Source organism: Kogia breviceps, chromosome 16, assembly GCF_026419965.1.
Source record: "Kogia breviceps isolate mKogBre1 chromosome 16, mKogBre1 haplotype 1, whole genome shotgun sequence".
NCBI lineage: Eukaryota > Metazoa > Chordata > Mammalia > Artiodactyla > Physeteridae > Kogia > Kogia breviceps.
Window position 1 is genome coordinate 20,533,356 of NC_081325.1, and position 15,063 is coordinate 20,548,418.

Genomic DNA, 15,063 nt, shown 5'->3' on the forward strand with positions numbered 1-15,063 from the left:
ATGTGACCATTTCAACCTGATCATTACTCTCCATCCCGATACCACTGGCCATTTTCACAGCGTTATAATTACCTGAACATATAGTGTGGATTTGTGTTGTCTTAATTTTCTATTTCTACTATAGGGAAGAAACTTGATATATTTTGTTCATTACCGTCTTCCCAATACCTAGGAGAGTGCATGGCACATTTAGGTACATGTGACAGGTGGATCAAAGAGTGTGGAAATTTTAAAACGTAACTCAAAAATATTTGACACTTCTCCCATTTAGAGTGTGGGGTCCATGTCCCCTCTTCTTGAATCTGGACTAATGGAATATGGCAGAAATGATGCTGTGCAGGTTTTTCAGCTCAGACCTTTAGAGAATGGAAGCTTATATTTCCTATATTTTGGGGTATTCACAGAACCCAAAAACCATTCTGTAAGAAAAATCAGTCATATGGAGAAATCATGTACAGTTGTTCTTATAATAGTGCTACCTGAGGTTCCAATCGATAGCCCGTATCAACTTCCAGATATGTGAGTGAGCAAGCCTTCAGATGATTCTAGCCCCCAACCATTGTCTAGCCCTTACCCTTCAAACTCTCAGCTGATGCTACATAGATAAAAGGTAACCTTTCCAAGTGTGGCCAAAATTGTAAGTTTGTGAGCAAAATAAATGATTGTTCTTGTTCTAAATCACTTAGTATTGTGATGTAGCAATAGATATCTGGAACAATGAACACATTAACATAAATTTTGCTATTACTATAGGATTATTGTTGAGCAAATGGCATCTAGTGCCTATTATCAAGAGTAGAAATCTGAATGCTTCTGTCCCCTGCACAATTGTATCAGAATTGTCAAGGAGAACAATGCGGTCAAGCCCTGGATGGAACAACACTGTATTCACATAGGGAAGAGAGAGCAAGGGGCATTAGTCCTCCATGGCCAGTGAATCCCTCTCAGCAACTTTGAAAGGGCAGTTGGCCTGTATGTTCCACTCTTGTGAGGACCCTATCTTCTCCCTACTGGGGACAGATAATATAGACTGGGGTGGGCCAGGTGCCATGTGACACACATGCTTAAGCAAAACAAAGGAGCATCCATTGAGTCTGAAACTGGGAAAGATATTCCAACCCAAGGTGACAATTCCAACATAGTTTATGAGGACTCTATCTTTTGGTAAGAAAGTGCTCTGGACCCAAGGTCTATTCTTATGTGGTTGAGTAGGCGTTGAATTACTGTGTGTGTTTAAGTCTGCCTTTCCCTAAAATTATTTATGTGGATATTTTACTTGTGACTTTGCATAAGTGCAACTGGTCTATATATTCCTTTGCTTTTAAGACTGTGATGGAGTGGGTGTGGTAGACCAATGCTGCCACTCATAGCAATAACAAAATCCAGAAAAAAATGTAAAATAGATATCTGTCTGAAGGATTCAGAGAGTTGCCAAAGTCAAAACAACAATAACAACAAAAACAAAACTAGTATGACTAAGATTTTTGAGAAGGGAACCATAGAGAAATAGTCAATATTTTCCATGCCGTTGAGGTACTTTTATCCTTTTGAGGTATTTTCTGATTCTTGGCATGGAGTGAGAAACTGAGAATCAGACAGAGGAGCTGCAGGTGAAAGGTGGAAACATCAACAGAACTTTTGGCTACTTCATGGAGCCAAGGAAATAAAAGTTAGAAGCCAAAGTAGTCAGGATATGAGGGTCCCATTTTCCGAATGAAAAAAAGTACAAAGAAGTGACTCTGAGACTTGGAGTTTCTTCCCATGAGGTATTTGCTGAATTCTTAAGCTGCAGAGCACAAGAAACAAGAAGCCAAACAGCAGAACTCTGAATAATATACCAAAGTTTTAAGACGTATCATGTCAAGGAGACAAAAATTAGAGTTCAAGACACACCAAAAAGGAACTAACTAGATTGGACAAAACAAAAGAGAAGATTAGTAAACTGGAAGATAGGTCAGTAAAAAATATCCAGAATGAAACGTGGAGAGCCAAATGGATGAAAAATACAGAAAAGAGTATAAGTCATATGAGGCATACTGACAAATCTAACATATATTGAACATAAAAGAGTTCTAAAAGAAGTGAAAGACAATGAGGCAGAAGAAATATTTAAAGAGATAATTGCTAAGTTTTTTATATGTTAATAAAACACATCAAGAAACAGGTGCAAGAAGTTCTACAAATCCGAGTGGGAAAATATAAAGAAACCTACATTTAGGCAAACATAGTCAAACTGGTAAAAACCAAAAATAAAGAAAAATTATTTCAGAGCAGCTGAAAGAAAAATTACCTTCAAAGAAGCAACAATAAGTTGACAGTGGACATAAAAATGATGACAAATGATATGCTATGCAAAGAAAAACTAAAAAGTTAGTGTGACTGTAATACCAGCTAAACTAGGATTTTTAATATTTTAAAGTATAGTTGGCCCTCCATATTCACTGGTTCCCCATCTGCAGATTCAGCCAATGGCCAATTGTGTATTGTGTTCAGTATCTGCCGTTTGTTGAATCCGCGAATGCAGACTCCTTCAGATATGGAGGGCCAGCTATGTGCCTTGAGCATCTGCAGATTTTGGTAGCCATGGGTCTTGGAACCAATCTTTTGCAGATACCAAGGGATTGTTATATATATAGACTTCATGCAGAAAGCATTGAGCTCTGAAAATCTTTGTCCTTTTATTGGATTACTTAGTCCTTTCAAGTATATTGTAATCAGTGATATATGGAGGTTAATATTTACCATCTTAGAATTGTTTACTATTTTTCCTGTTTTTTTAAAATTAAAGTATAGTTGATTTATGCTGTTGTGTTAGTTTCTGTTGTAAAGTGATTTATATATATATATATTTTTTTTTTCATATTCTTTTCCATTATGTTTTATTACAGGATACTGAATATAGTTCCCTGTGCTCTACAATAGGACATTGTTATTTATCCATGACTGTTTTAACTTCTTTTTCCTTTCTTCTTGTCTGTTTCTTGAGTGTTTTTATTAGTTCATTTTACACTAACTTTAATACACTTCTCTCAATAACAAAGTATAACTAAACATATAGGATTTCATGGCACTATTCAAGTTCAAACTGAAAACAAAATGAAAATATAGGTCTATCAACAGCAGAATGGAAAAATTATAAATTTATAGGTGGTATGTTATACATAATTGGAATGAATGAACTGCTACATGAAACACAGATCAAGCTTACAAACAATATTAAGTAAAGGAAGCCAGAAACAACAGATGACATATTGTATGATTCAGTTTGATTTAAAAGTAAAAAACAGGTAAGCTCATCTATGGTGAGAAGATTCACAATAGTTATTATCTTTGGGGAAGAAAGTGACTGAGAGGATATAGTGGCTGAGAGGATATATAATACAAGTGTCTGTGATGCTGATAATATTCTAGTTCTTGATCTGGATTTATATTGTAGAAAGTAAAGACACTGTCAGCCAAGTGTTGACATCTCCATGTTTATCTTTTATGCTGGCATCTCTGTGGCAGGATCAGCATTCTACTAGCATTCTGTCCAGCATTTTGAGATGATAATAAATAACTGGGGAGGGGCTCAGTGAGGTGGGTGGAGAAGAAAGTCACAGTGTGGACATGCAAGATGATACACACCATGGCAGTGATTTTCAAATTGTACAGTCTGCACCTGAGGAATTTATTGAACATGCAGATTCCTGGGAACTACCCCTAGAGATCTTGATTCACTAAGTCTGGACTAATATCCAGGAATGAGCATTTTTACAAACACTCCAGATAACTCTGACACAGGTGGTTTAAAGACCAGTCTTTGTGGTGATCCTTGGTAGAGGGAACACTTAGGTTACAAAAGTAAAAAATCCCAACATAAAATATCACAAAAACCTTTAAGTCATTCACTTTGGGCTACAGTCTGGATTATATATCATGTGTTCTAACAGGTTCCCTACAGGGTGTCTTTAAGCTCAGCCCCTTCTGACTATTTGGAAAGCAAATCATAACCTAAGTGACAAGCTTTATGAAGACATGTTATTATTAGAAGAAAAATCTTGAATCTGCTCCAATTTAAAAATGAAAATCATTTCCAACTTTGTTTTTTCACTTCTGATAATAAATTATTTGCTATATACAACAAAACTGATCACAAAACAAGCTTGTCATGATACTGTTGTTGATGATCCCTGGTGTATTCATTAATGTAAGATGGGACTCACAATAAGGTTTGAAGAGAATGGCTCATTTCTCAGAGAAGTTGAAAATCTCTGGACACTATTATTGATAAAAGCCCTGCTCTAAAGCCAAGATCTTTTTGCAACTCCATTTTAGAGATGGGGTCACCAAATACTAACAAACTGTGACCATCCCAAGGATACACAGTGATGGGGTAAGCATTATAGTACCGATCTCCTCTTACCTGTAGGAGGATTTTTGTAACATTTGGATTATTTTATTCAACATTCTCTTCTGCTTCCAGCAATTCTCATTTTACCTGAGTCCCTGTTATTTGTTTGGCTAATAATGTTACATTTGCATATATAACCAATTTATATGAAACTTTTCAATGAACACTTTAAATACAGAAAAAAAACACAAATTAAGGATTAAAAAATCACAGAAAAATTGCTGCAATTTTTAACCCATGTAAAATACTTCATGTTTGAATTCAAGGGATATTTGATCCAAGTGTACATGTATTTACCTAACATAAATGCTAGCATTCTATGTATGATCTTCAGACACCTGTCCTAAAAAAAAAAAACCGAAAAGGGAAGTAAAAGTTCTTACCACTGAAAAGTGACTAGAGGTCACCTTCCCTAAAAGAAGTTTTCAGAAAGTTGTGCAGTTATAGGGAAAACATTTGCAAGCCCGAAACAGAGCACTGTTCACCTTTTCAAATAGTGTACTATTAATATTCCTTAGTAATCCTCTTCTAATGTTTAAAATTCAATCTATTCAAGTATACTTGAAATTGTTTAGTAGTGGATGAAAAATCAGGGTGTAAAATTGTTTAGGAAACTGCAGAGTTTCTGAAAGATTTATTCCAAACATCTGCACTAACATTAGCTGACTGGCTGTTTACAATTTTACTTTCAGGTCCCCACTCATGAGTGCCTGGCTAGCATCTCTGGGAGTCAGCCCACTCAACTCAGTTTTGGGGGTTTTTTTAACGTTTTTATTGGAGTATAATTGCTTTACAATGGTGTGTTAGTTGTACATATGCATATATCCCTATCTCTCTTCCCTCTTGCGTCTCCCTCCCTCCCACCCTTCTAGCTGGTCAAACAGCACTGAACTGATCTCCCTGTGCTATGCGACTGCTTCGCACTATCTATCTGACATTTGGTAGTGTATATGTGTCCATATATACACTACCACTCTCTCACTTTGTCCCAGCTTACCCTTCCCCCTCCCTGTGTCCTCAAGTCCATTCTCTAGTAGGTCTGCGTCTTTATTCCTGTCTTGCCCCTAGGTTCTTCATGACCATTTTTTATTTAAGATTCCATATATTTGTGTTAGCATACAGTATTTGTTTTTCTCTTTCTGACTTACTTCACTCTGTATGACAGACTCTAGGTCCATCCACCTCACTACAAATAACTCAATTTCATTTCTTTTTATGGCTGAGTACTATTCCATTGTATATATGTGCCACATCTTCTTTATCCATTCATCTGTTGATAGACACTTAGGTTGCTTCCATGTCCTGGCTATTGTAAATAGAGCTGCAACGAATATTTTGGTACATGACTCTTTTTGAATTATGGTTTTCTCAGGGTATATGCCCAGTAGTGGGATTGCTGGGTCGTATGGTAGTTCTATTTGTAGTTTTTTAAGGAACCTCCATACTGTTCTCCATAGTGGCTGTATCAATTTACATTCCCACCAACAGTGCAAGAGGATTCCCTTTTCTCCACACCCTCTCCAGCATTTATTGTTGTTTCATCTCAGTTTTTAATCAGCAACCCCACCCCCGACAGGTGAGTCTTGTTCACCCTGATCAAATAATTTAATTCAGATTAAATAGCAAATAACAAAGAGAAGCCAAATCAGGAAGGTGTTATCATAGCAGAGTCTCATTCCAGATATAACCGTAATCTGTGTCTTCATCACTCTGTGTGTGTTTGTCTGTTGTTACCCACAAGGAAGAGCACAAGCTGAGAAGAGAGAGCAGGGACCTTTCTTGGTGGGTAGAGCATTACATGCAGAGGAAGCAAAATGGGAAGTAGATGTCTTCAGAAATTAATAGGGAGTGTTGAAGAGGAATTTAACGTTTTCTTCCTGATCATTTTAAAGCAGGTAGTTAAAGATGGGGGTGTCACTTTTTTCAGGTAAATGAGGCTGCAGCAAGCAAATGGGAACTCCGGTGAGCATTTATTCTTAATCACTTGAGAAATGTAAATGTTCCCCTTAAATTAGCATAAAGAAGACTTAAGTCAAATTTAGCAGTAATCGATAAGAACAGTGGAAAATTAGTCAAAAAGTTACCAGACTGCACCTAAGCACTCTACATTTTAAAATCTTGTTTTAATCTGTATGCATCCTTAAATGTGTGCTAAAATGTCTATTTTGAGGGTTTGATGGTTTCTGTTTTTATTTCAATAACAAATAGAGAGATATAAATGTAAATCTCCAAACACAAATTGGAAAAAGAAAAAGGAAAAGTCGAGGGACTGTGTTTTTAGTACATACCGACCTAGGTTTGATCCACGTCAGAATTGACTCAGGAAAATCAGATATAAAGCTGACAATAATTATAAGAAGGGGATCAATAAGGGAAAAACAGTTCATTCACCATGAGATCAAGGAACAAAGAATATAATGTATTTCAAATTAATCCTCAAAGAATTCTTAGTTATGTCATAGGAATAAAGAAATTATTTTGTTCCAACACTTTTAACAAATAGATAAATTGGACATATCTGTGCAAGGTTAGGCCCTCCTATGGTAAATCAAAAATAGCCACGTGGGGATTGGCTGCACCCCCCAAATTTAAGGCACTAAAACCTCAGAATGTAGCCCTCTCATTGGCAGCATTGAACAGCTACTAGTAAGTGACAGTGTGTCGGCCAAAGAGATCTTCATAAAGGACCACGTACAAGAGAAAGCAGCAGGAGGAATCAAGTGCTATATTTATTAACATCGAATGAATTCAAAACTGAAACCTGAAGGTTAATCAGAAAGGCTAAAGGGAAGCAAAGATAAGGAAACAGAGAGAGCAGCCCCTGGGCTCTTCTCCCAGCAAAGCCCTCACAGAATTCATGCTTGAAAATGGCAAGTTAAATTCATAGGCTATTATTACTGGACAGATAAGACTTACCAAATGTACATGCTTTTCCCCATTGTCTTATAAATCACAGAGAATGCGCACACGTTTTCTAAGTACTAGTGAAAGCTAGAGATATCCTCTCAGCTGTCAAGTAAAATCTAAGAAAAGGCAAGTCACCAGCCATTTTGATCTCTCTCAAACTTCTGAATCAAAAATGGAAACCTATTCCTTATTAAATGTCTGCTTTATTTTGTGTGTGTGTTGGCAGAAGAGAGGTATAGGCTCATCATCTCTGGTAGACTCTGTGGTTAGAGAAGGACTCTCATCCCAGCTCTCCCTTTGTGAACTGTGTGAACTTAGACAAGTCACTACCCTGCAAGTCACTACCCAATGGTTCCTCCTTTCTGTCTCTCAAGAATTCTGCTGAGATAGCATAGGATCATTAATAAATTTTTTAAACTTAAAGGCATTATACAAATGACATATCTAACCTAACCTTTGCCTGACCAGCCAAACAGAAACCGAGAAGTTAGGAAATTGGAAATTCCCTCCCCAGGCTGAGCTAATGGGGGAGACTGCCTCATATGAGAAAGCACCCACTAGTCACCCAACAGAGGTTTGCCCGCAGGTGCCCTATGGTGAGACTTTGCTGAGCCTCATCTGAACCCCTTTCCGTGGCTCAGCTCAGTCATCTGCTTCTGCAAATAAAGAAGGCAAGGTCCTTGATATTGTGAGAGAGGACAGTGGTATAGCAAGTTAAGTGCCAGTGCTGGCATGTGCATAGCACTAGACAGTGATAAAAATCCACCTTTATAACTGCCTGTGAATTATAGATCAGAAACAAAGAGGGTCGTTGACCAGTGATGGCCTTTGTTTCCAGTAAGTAGTAAAAATCAGGAAAAGAGAGAGATCAGTAGGTGGAAAGAATATTCAATGTCCCGCTGAGTCTTTAAGTCAGGGGAGAATGGGAATGAGAGTTTTCCCAGAATGTCAGGCATGTAATTTGTGCACTAAAGCTCACTTAAGCCCAAGGGAAGGATTTAATGGTAAGCCATGTCATGGCTTCTAGCCATGGCTCTGGACAATAGAGAGCCAAGTGCCTTCCACACATGGCAGGCTCTTCTAACTCAACAAGGGGAAGAGGGGCTTCGCTGGTGGCGCAGTGGTTGAGTCCGCCTGCCAATGCAGGGGACATGGGTTTGTGCCCCAGTCTGGGAAGATCCCACGTGCCGCGGAGCAGCTGGGCCCGTGAGCCATGGCCGCTGCGCCTGAGCATCCGGAACCTGTGCTCTGCAACGGGAGAGGCCACAACAGTGAGAGGCCCGCGTACCACAAAACAAAAAACAAAAAACAAACAACAACAACCAAAAAAAAACAAGAGGAGGAGACTTCAAACTGATAGACAAAATACATGAGTGTTGGAGTGCTTCCTTATAAGAGCTCTTAGTTCTCATTTGGGCCCATGTGAAGGTTCTGCTCTAGGACAGACTTTAATCAAGATAGACCAGCCAGCCAATTCCATTACCAAGGATTAGAAAGGTCAAATGAATGAAGATGGCTGCTTTGGGTAAGTGAATGAGGAATCAAGAACATGACTTTGCAGCCTGTAAAGGAAGGAGGAGACACCCAATTCTAAGAGAGAGACCTGAGGTCATCCCGCAGCATGCAGAGACGGGCACTGTTTGGGGTTCTCCTTGTAAGCTCAGATTGGTGGTCTCTCTCTGAATGTATTTCAGTCTCTGTGGGAGAAAAAGTCCTCCTCAACCTCAATAACAAAGTATCTCCACCAATGACTGGGCCTGTTTATGTGGAAGACACTTTCTCTAGGTCCTGAGGTCCTCTCAAGTAGAAACCCATTACACAGACCTGAAGGCGTCCTGGACTGAAGAGTAGGTTGTAGGACCTCAGTCCTGGCTCTTCAACACATTGGGTAAGTCACACAATCCCTCACTTGCCTTTCCTTTCCTCCGTTTGGAACGGAGACATGTGCTATCTTTTACTTATAATCTCTCAGGGACTCTAGCCCATTCACTGGCGCTCATTAAATGCTTGTTGATTGATTAAAGGGTTACTTGAGAGGGACATGTAGAGAAGCATCTTTCAGTCGGAAAAACATGATTGACATCTACTCATCAGGCTGTGTAATAATGGTGACCGTGTGTTCCCCATCCTCATCACAGTGCTCCGATGTTCTCTTTATCAAGATTCTCCTGATCACCAGTGACATCTTTCTCCTCTTAGACTCCAAGCAATAGACAGATAGACCTCTAAGGCACCCATCCATGACCCTCTGTGACTGAATGTCAATACCCTTCTCTTTTTTAATACCTGGAAGTGACTTTATGAGCCCTGGGCTCACAGGCTGCCACTCTGAAGGTGGCCAGTTTCATTCTTCTCCTCTTTCACTATCATTTCTCTGTTTCACCTGTCATCCTGATGAAATGGAACAAAAGCAGTTTTTCTTCCCGAGGATTCAGATCAAATTTCCAGAGAGAAAAAGCCAGGACAAAGGGCACTTGGATAAGGATGTACCTGTTTACACTAAAAATCAACTGCTCACTAGGCTTAAGGTGAAGGAGGTGACACCCCCTGCATTCCACATATCCCCCAGGGGCAGAGGCGGGACTCACGGCCTTCTAACAGATGTTCCAGAGACACACCTCCATAAATCCTCCTTTGCTTCACTCTGACAACTGTTTTTATAATTGGTTTGGCTGATGTAATGTGTGTGCATTTGTGATCTAGCTTTGGAAATTCTCATCTATTTTATTTCTGAGTCTTGGTTCAAACTAATTTCAACATCCTGTTAGGCAATGGTAATAATGCTACATTATCTGATATTCATCATTGTGTCTGCATTAAGGATGTTGTTGAAGAAGATGTACATTATATTGAACATGGTGAGAACTCATGGAAGACGGTTCTATCTAGTGTTATTATTAGAATAATTCTACTTTTCTGTAGCACTTGGCTTGATTTTATCTTGACACTGCAAATTGTGTAGTTGATCATACATTCTTTTCTGTGTAATATTCAGAGCCCAATTTGTATCTTGCTGGTAGCACAGGTATAGGACTCTATGTTGTAAAAGATTGTATAACCTGGGCTTCCCTGGTGGCGCAGTGGTTAAGAATCTGCCTTCCAATGCAGGGGACACGGGTTCAAGCGCTGGTCCAGGGAGATCCCACATGCCGCGGAGCAACTAGGCCCGTGCGCCACAACTACTGGAGCCTGTGCTCTAGAGCCCGCGAGCCACAACTACTGAAGCCCGCGCGCCTAGAGTCCGTGCTCCGCAACAAGAGAAGCCACCGCAATGAGAAGCCTGCTCGCCGCAACTAGAGGAAGCCAGCACGCAGCAACAAACACCCAACGCAGCCAAAAATAAATAAAAATAAAATAAATTAATTAATTAATTTAAAAAGATATCGTATAACCTTATACCTGGCACCATTTTCATTTCATTCCTGCCTTACTTGGATTTTTCTGTTTGATCTCTAAAAGGCAATGCGGTATAATCTGGAGTAGGACAGATGTTAGTTTATATTCTGGCTTCATCATTGCTGTGTGACCTTTTCATTTCCTCTCTAAGACTCATTTTCCTTATCTGGAAAATTATGATAAAAATTGTACCTATCCCTCATTATATGTATTGTGAGAATAATACATACAAAGCATGTAGCACAGTGATTGGCACATAATCGTATACATGTTCAAGAAATAGAAGCTACCATGATCACGACATATGTTTACCTTCCTGTTTCTTAAAAACTTTCAGGCTGTCCTAAATGCAAGCCTCTATCCTCTGATTCCAAACCTAGTAAGCCTTTCACATCACACATCTTCACTGTGACTCACATTTCCAAAATTCTTCACTTTAGTCTTCAGCAACTGCATGAATCACAGGTTAAAAAAAAATCTAATATTCAGGGACTTGAATACCTTATTAAATGCCAATCATTTTCCCACTAAACTCTATACAGCATCAAAATCTCAAAGTAGACTGAGACAAACCTGTTGAACTGTATTCTTGCTCAGTTGCTTCTTTTGATAGCCTCTGGTTGTTTCCCAAACACCCTGCTCACCAAATCACCCTCCCCTTCTCTGCTTGCAGGTAGACCTCAACTTTGTCCACCTCTCCCCCTTACCCTCTATGTGTAATCCGTCACTCATCCTAGCACATTTCACCTGACTGCCTACTGGTCCTCTCCACTCACTCTCGATTCCTGTAACAACCACCTACGTGACCTACCCATGCCCCCCACTCACCTGCTCAACCTCAGCTCTCCTGCATATCGTAACCAAACGCAAGATAAGGTTGCATTTCTTTTCTCTTGTAACATTTTAAAAATGTAGCCTTGGTGGTTCTCCGTTAGTCTACTTTTCAGAAAATAGATGCCAGTCTCCCTTCCTTTAGTCAACTCAACTCAAGAAGGGAAAAGGGTATCTTGTCCTTCCCCACACAAAAGTACTCATAGCTTCTCTATTAGCAGTGCACCCCCCAGTAATACAATGTCTCCCCTCCTTTCTCGATTGCTTATCACACTGATGCACTGTGAGGTGGCAGATTCTATTGCTGCCCCACTGGCTAGTCTCATTAAAGACTCATGTAGTAGTTTTTATCCTCAGTTTGGGACCTTAACTGCAATTCTGAGACAACAGCAGATGTCCCTATGGACATTTTGTTATGTATAAAAGTACACCTTGGACCTATCATAAAACATATTTAATAATGGCTTTGATAAGCCTTAAATACCTTACGATCAAAATGTCGTGTTGTCAGACATAGAAAACAAACTTATGGTTACCAAAGGGGAAAGGGAGGGGGGGGGATAAATTAGGAGGTTGGGATTAACAGATACACACTACTATACATGAAATAGATAAACAACAAGGATTTCCTGCATAGCACAGGGAACTCTATTCAATATCTCGTAGTAACCTATAATGGAAAAGAATCTGAAAAAAAAAATCTATGCAACAGTCCCTTTGCTGTACATCTGAAACTAACACAATATTGTAAACCAACTATACTTCAGCAACAAAACAATTTTTTTTTCTTCATGTTGGGTTGTCCCTGGCTAGCATGAGAACCATCCTTTTAGTTCTGTCACTGAGTGGTGCTGGGCTATGGTGTAAAGAACAGAGGGTCTTTGGGCCCTGGTATGGGAGTCAGACCAACCCAGAACCTCAGAAGTAGTGTGAAGTAAAGAATTTGCAGCTTTAGCTGGTAACTGTCTAACTGTCTTACCAGACAACCACTATATAGGCACTTTTACTTTTCTCTAGTGGACATCACCTAACTGCAGTTTCTGGCTGACTGCCCTGTGGTCTGTTTTCATTTCCTGTGATATGGTGACAGCCAGCTACACCACAATTAAAGTTCCGTGCCAAGGCTAGGAAACAAATAGGGCAAATATTATGAGACAAAACAAGGCACCACCTAGCCCATGTGACTGTAGTAGCGTGCACAGAAAATGCCTTGCTTATTTATTCTGTTGCTACTTCCAAGAGCATCCATTGCCGTAGCAACACATTGAGCCTCCTTTCGTACATCTTTAGTCAACATAATGTGGCGTAACCAGCATCAAGAATTGAAACTCACAGGAGATATTAACAACATTGCATTTAACAAGACAACATAAACAGATCCACTTCCGAAAATTTACCGAGTACAGCATCTGTTTCCAGGAAGTGCAAAATGCCTTTTAGAGTCTGTTCTCATTTCTGTTGATCTCACTGTGGGGAATGTAAAATTCAAGTATCAGCTTCCTTTGCAGGACACTGAAAGATCATCTGTCCTGTAAGTTGTGGACAGAATCAGGATAACGAAGCTAGGTTCTTCTTCTCTCTGTTAATTAAGCATCCTTCATCAAGCCTTATTCCCTTTGCTGAGGAATTAATCTATCTCCCCCCCCAAGCTGAATCAAAAGACAAGTGAGGGCTTCCCTGGTGGCGCAGTGGTTGAGAGCCCGCCTGCCGATGCAGGGGACGCAGGTTCGTGCCCCGGCCCGGGAAGATCCCACGTGCCGCGGAGCGGCTGGGCCCGTGAGCCGTGGCCGCTGAGCCTGCGCGTCCGGAGCCTGTGCTCCACAACGGGAGAGGCCACAACAGCGAGAAGAAGCCCGCGTACCGCAAAAAAAAAAAAAAAAAAAAGACAAGTGAAATCTCCTGGAGCTATGTGTTCTAATACAGTAGCTACTACTCACATGTGGCCTTTGTGCATTTGAAATGTGGCTGAACCCAATTGAGATATGCTGTAAATACAAAATACACACCAAGTTCCAAGTATTTAGCACAGAAAAAAAAAGTAAGATATCTCATTAACACGTGTTTATGTAGATCGCCTATTAAAATGAGAACATGTTGAATACATTGAGGTCCTTCTTATTTTTAAAACGTGCCTAATAGAAAATGTAAAATACCACGCATAGCTCGCATTTGTGGCTCACAATCTATTTCTATGGGGCAGCAGTGCTCTGGGGCTGAAAGCAGTCGCCCACCTGGGAGTTATGACTCACCTCCTCCTCCGCTTCTCCCTGGACAGATCTTCTCATTCTCTCCTCCACGTTCCTTCTCCTCTCTGCTTCCTTGTTATTTATTTTGATCCTTATTGCCATGTTTTTCGCTTCTTTTTTCTCTTGCTTTCCCTGAGATTTGGAATAAAGAGAAAGCAGAAGGTGGTGTGTGTGAGAGAGAGAGAGAGAGAGAGAGAGAAAGAAGGATGATGAAGTGGGAAGTGGGCCGTGGTTCAGAGTCTTAATTCTGTATATAGATGTCCATCCATCTTCAAAGTTGGCTCTAGAGAGAACTGAAAAGGAGACCACCACGATTTCCAGCAACTCCTCTCCTTATTCTCGGAGGGAAACGTCTCTAACCACCGCATTTCCCTAAGAAGACATATGCGACTTTTACAGATCCCCCTCTCCACTGCCACCTGAATTTGCCCCCCAGAGCAAGTGACGGATTTGACTGTAAGACTGGGAACAACCGGGCAATCACTGGACCACAATACAGAGGAGCGGATCAATCACTATTTTAAGTCTCAGGCAGTGGATCCTGTCACCACCTGGATCATTCTCTCGAGTTCTTAGACCTCTGTTTTAGGCTGAATAATGCCTCTCCTCCCCACCCCACCCCCCCGCCTCCCCAAACCCGGTCCAAATCCTAAAGGGATTTTGCAAGACGCGATGAAGGAACTGGAGCTATAGGAAGACTATCTTGGATTATCCGGGTGTGCTGCATGTGATCACAAGGCTTTTTCTAGGAGGTTCAAAGTCAGAGAGAAGGCAAGATGGTGATGGTAGCAGAGGGAGCTATGGGGCCAAGGAATGTGGGTGGCCTCTAGAAGCTGGGAAAAAATCATGGGAATAGATTCCATCCTAGATTCTCCAGAAGGAACCAGCCCTGCTAACACCTTGATGTGAGACTTCTACCTTCCAGAACTGTAAGATAAGAAATTTGTATTGTTTTAAGCCACAGAGTTGGTGGTCATTTGTGACAGTGGCTGCCTCCAGGAGCCCAGATGCAGCTGATTCTTTCAGGCAGGTCCTAACTGGTGGGGCCAGTCTAGCTTCAGCTCCACTATCTGAACTGCAGTATGCAAATCAAGGCTGTGAGGCTTCTAAGGAAGGAAGCCCCATTGCATTCTCCAACTCTGGCCATTCTGGAAAGCCCTAATAAAACTCATTCTTCTCCCTACTTCACCCAGTTCTCTGTTTATTCACCATCTGTCAGAACTCTGAAGGCAGAGGTAGACGGCGGCACTCGAGAAGGGACGCTTACTCTAGACCCTAACATCCTGTTTA

At 40.5% G+C, this 15,063-nt stretch overlaps 1 long non-coding RNA gene across 1 annotated transcript in view; it reads right to left on the bottom strand.

Annotated features, from left to right (window-relative positions):
- Positions 1-15,063, bottom strand: part of LOC136792802 (uncharacterized) — a 255,454-nt gene that overhangs the window by 61,768 nt on the left and 178,623 nt on the right. The window contains exon 2 of the long non-coding RNA XR_010837240.1: positions 13,777-13,905. This is a non-coding gene — a long non-coding RNA (uncharacterized lncRNA). The remainder of the gene's footprint in view (positions 1-13,776; positions 13,906-15,063) is intronic.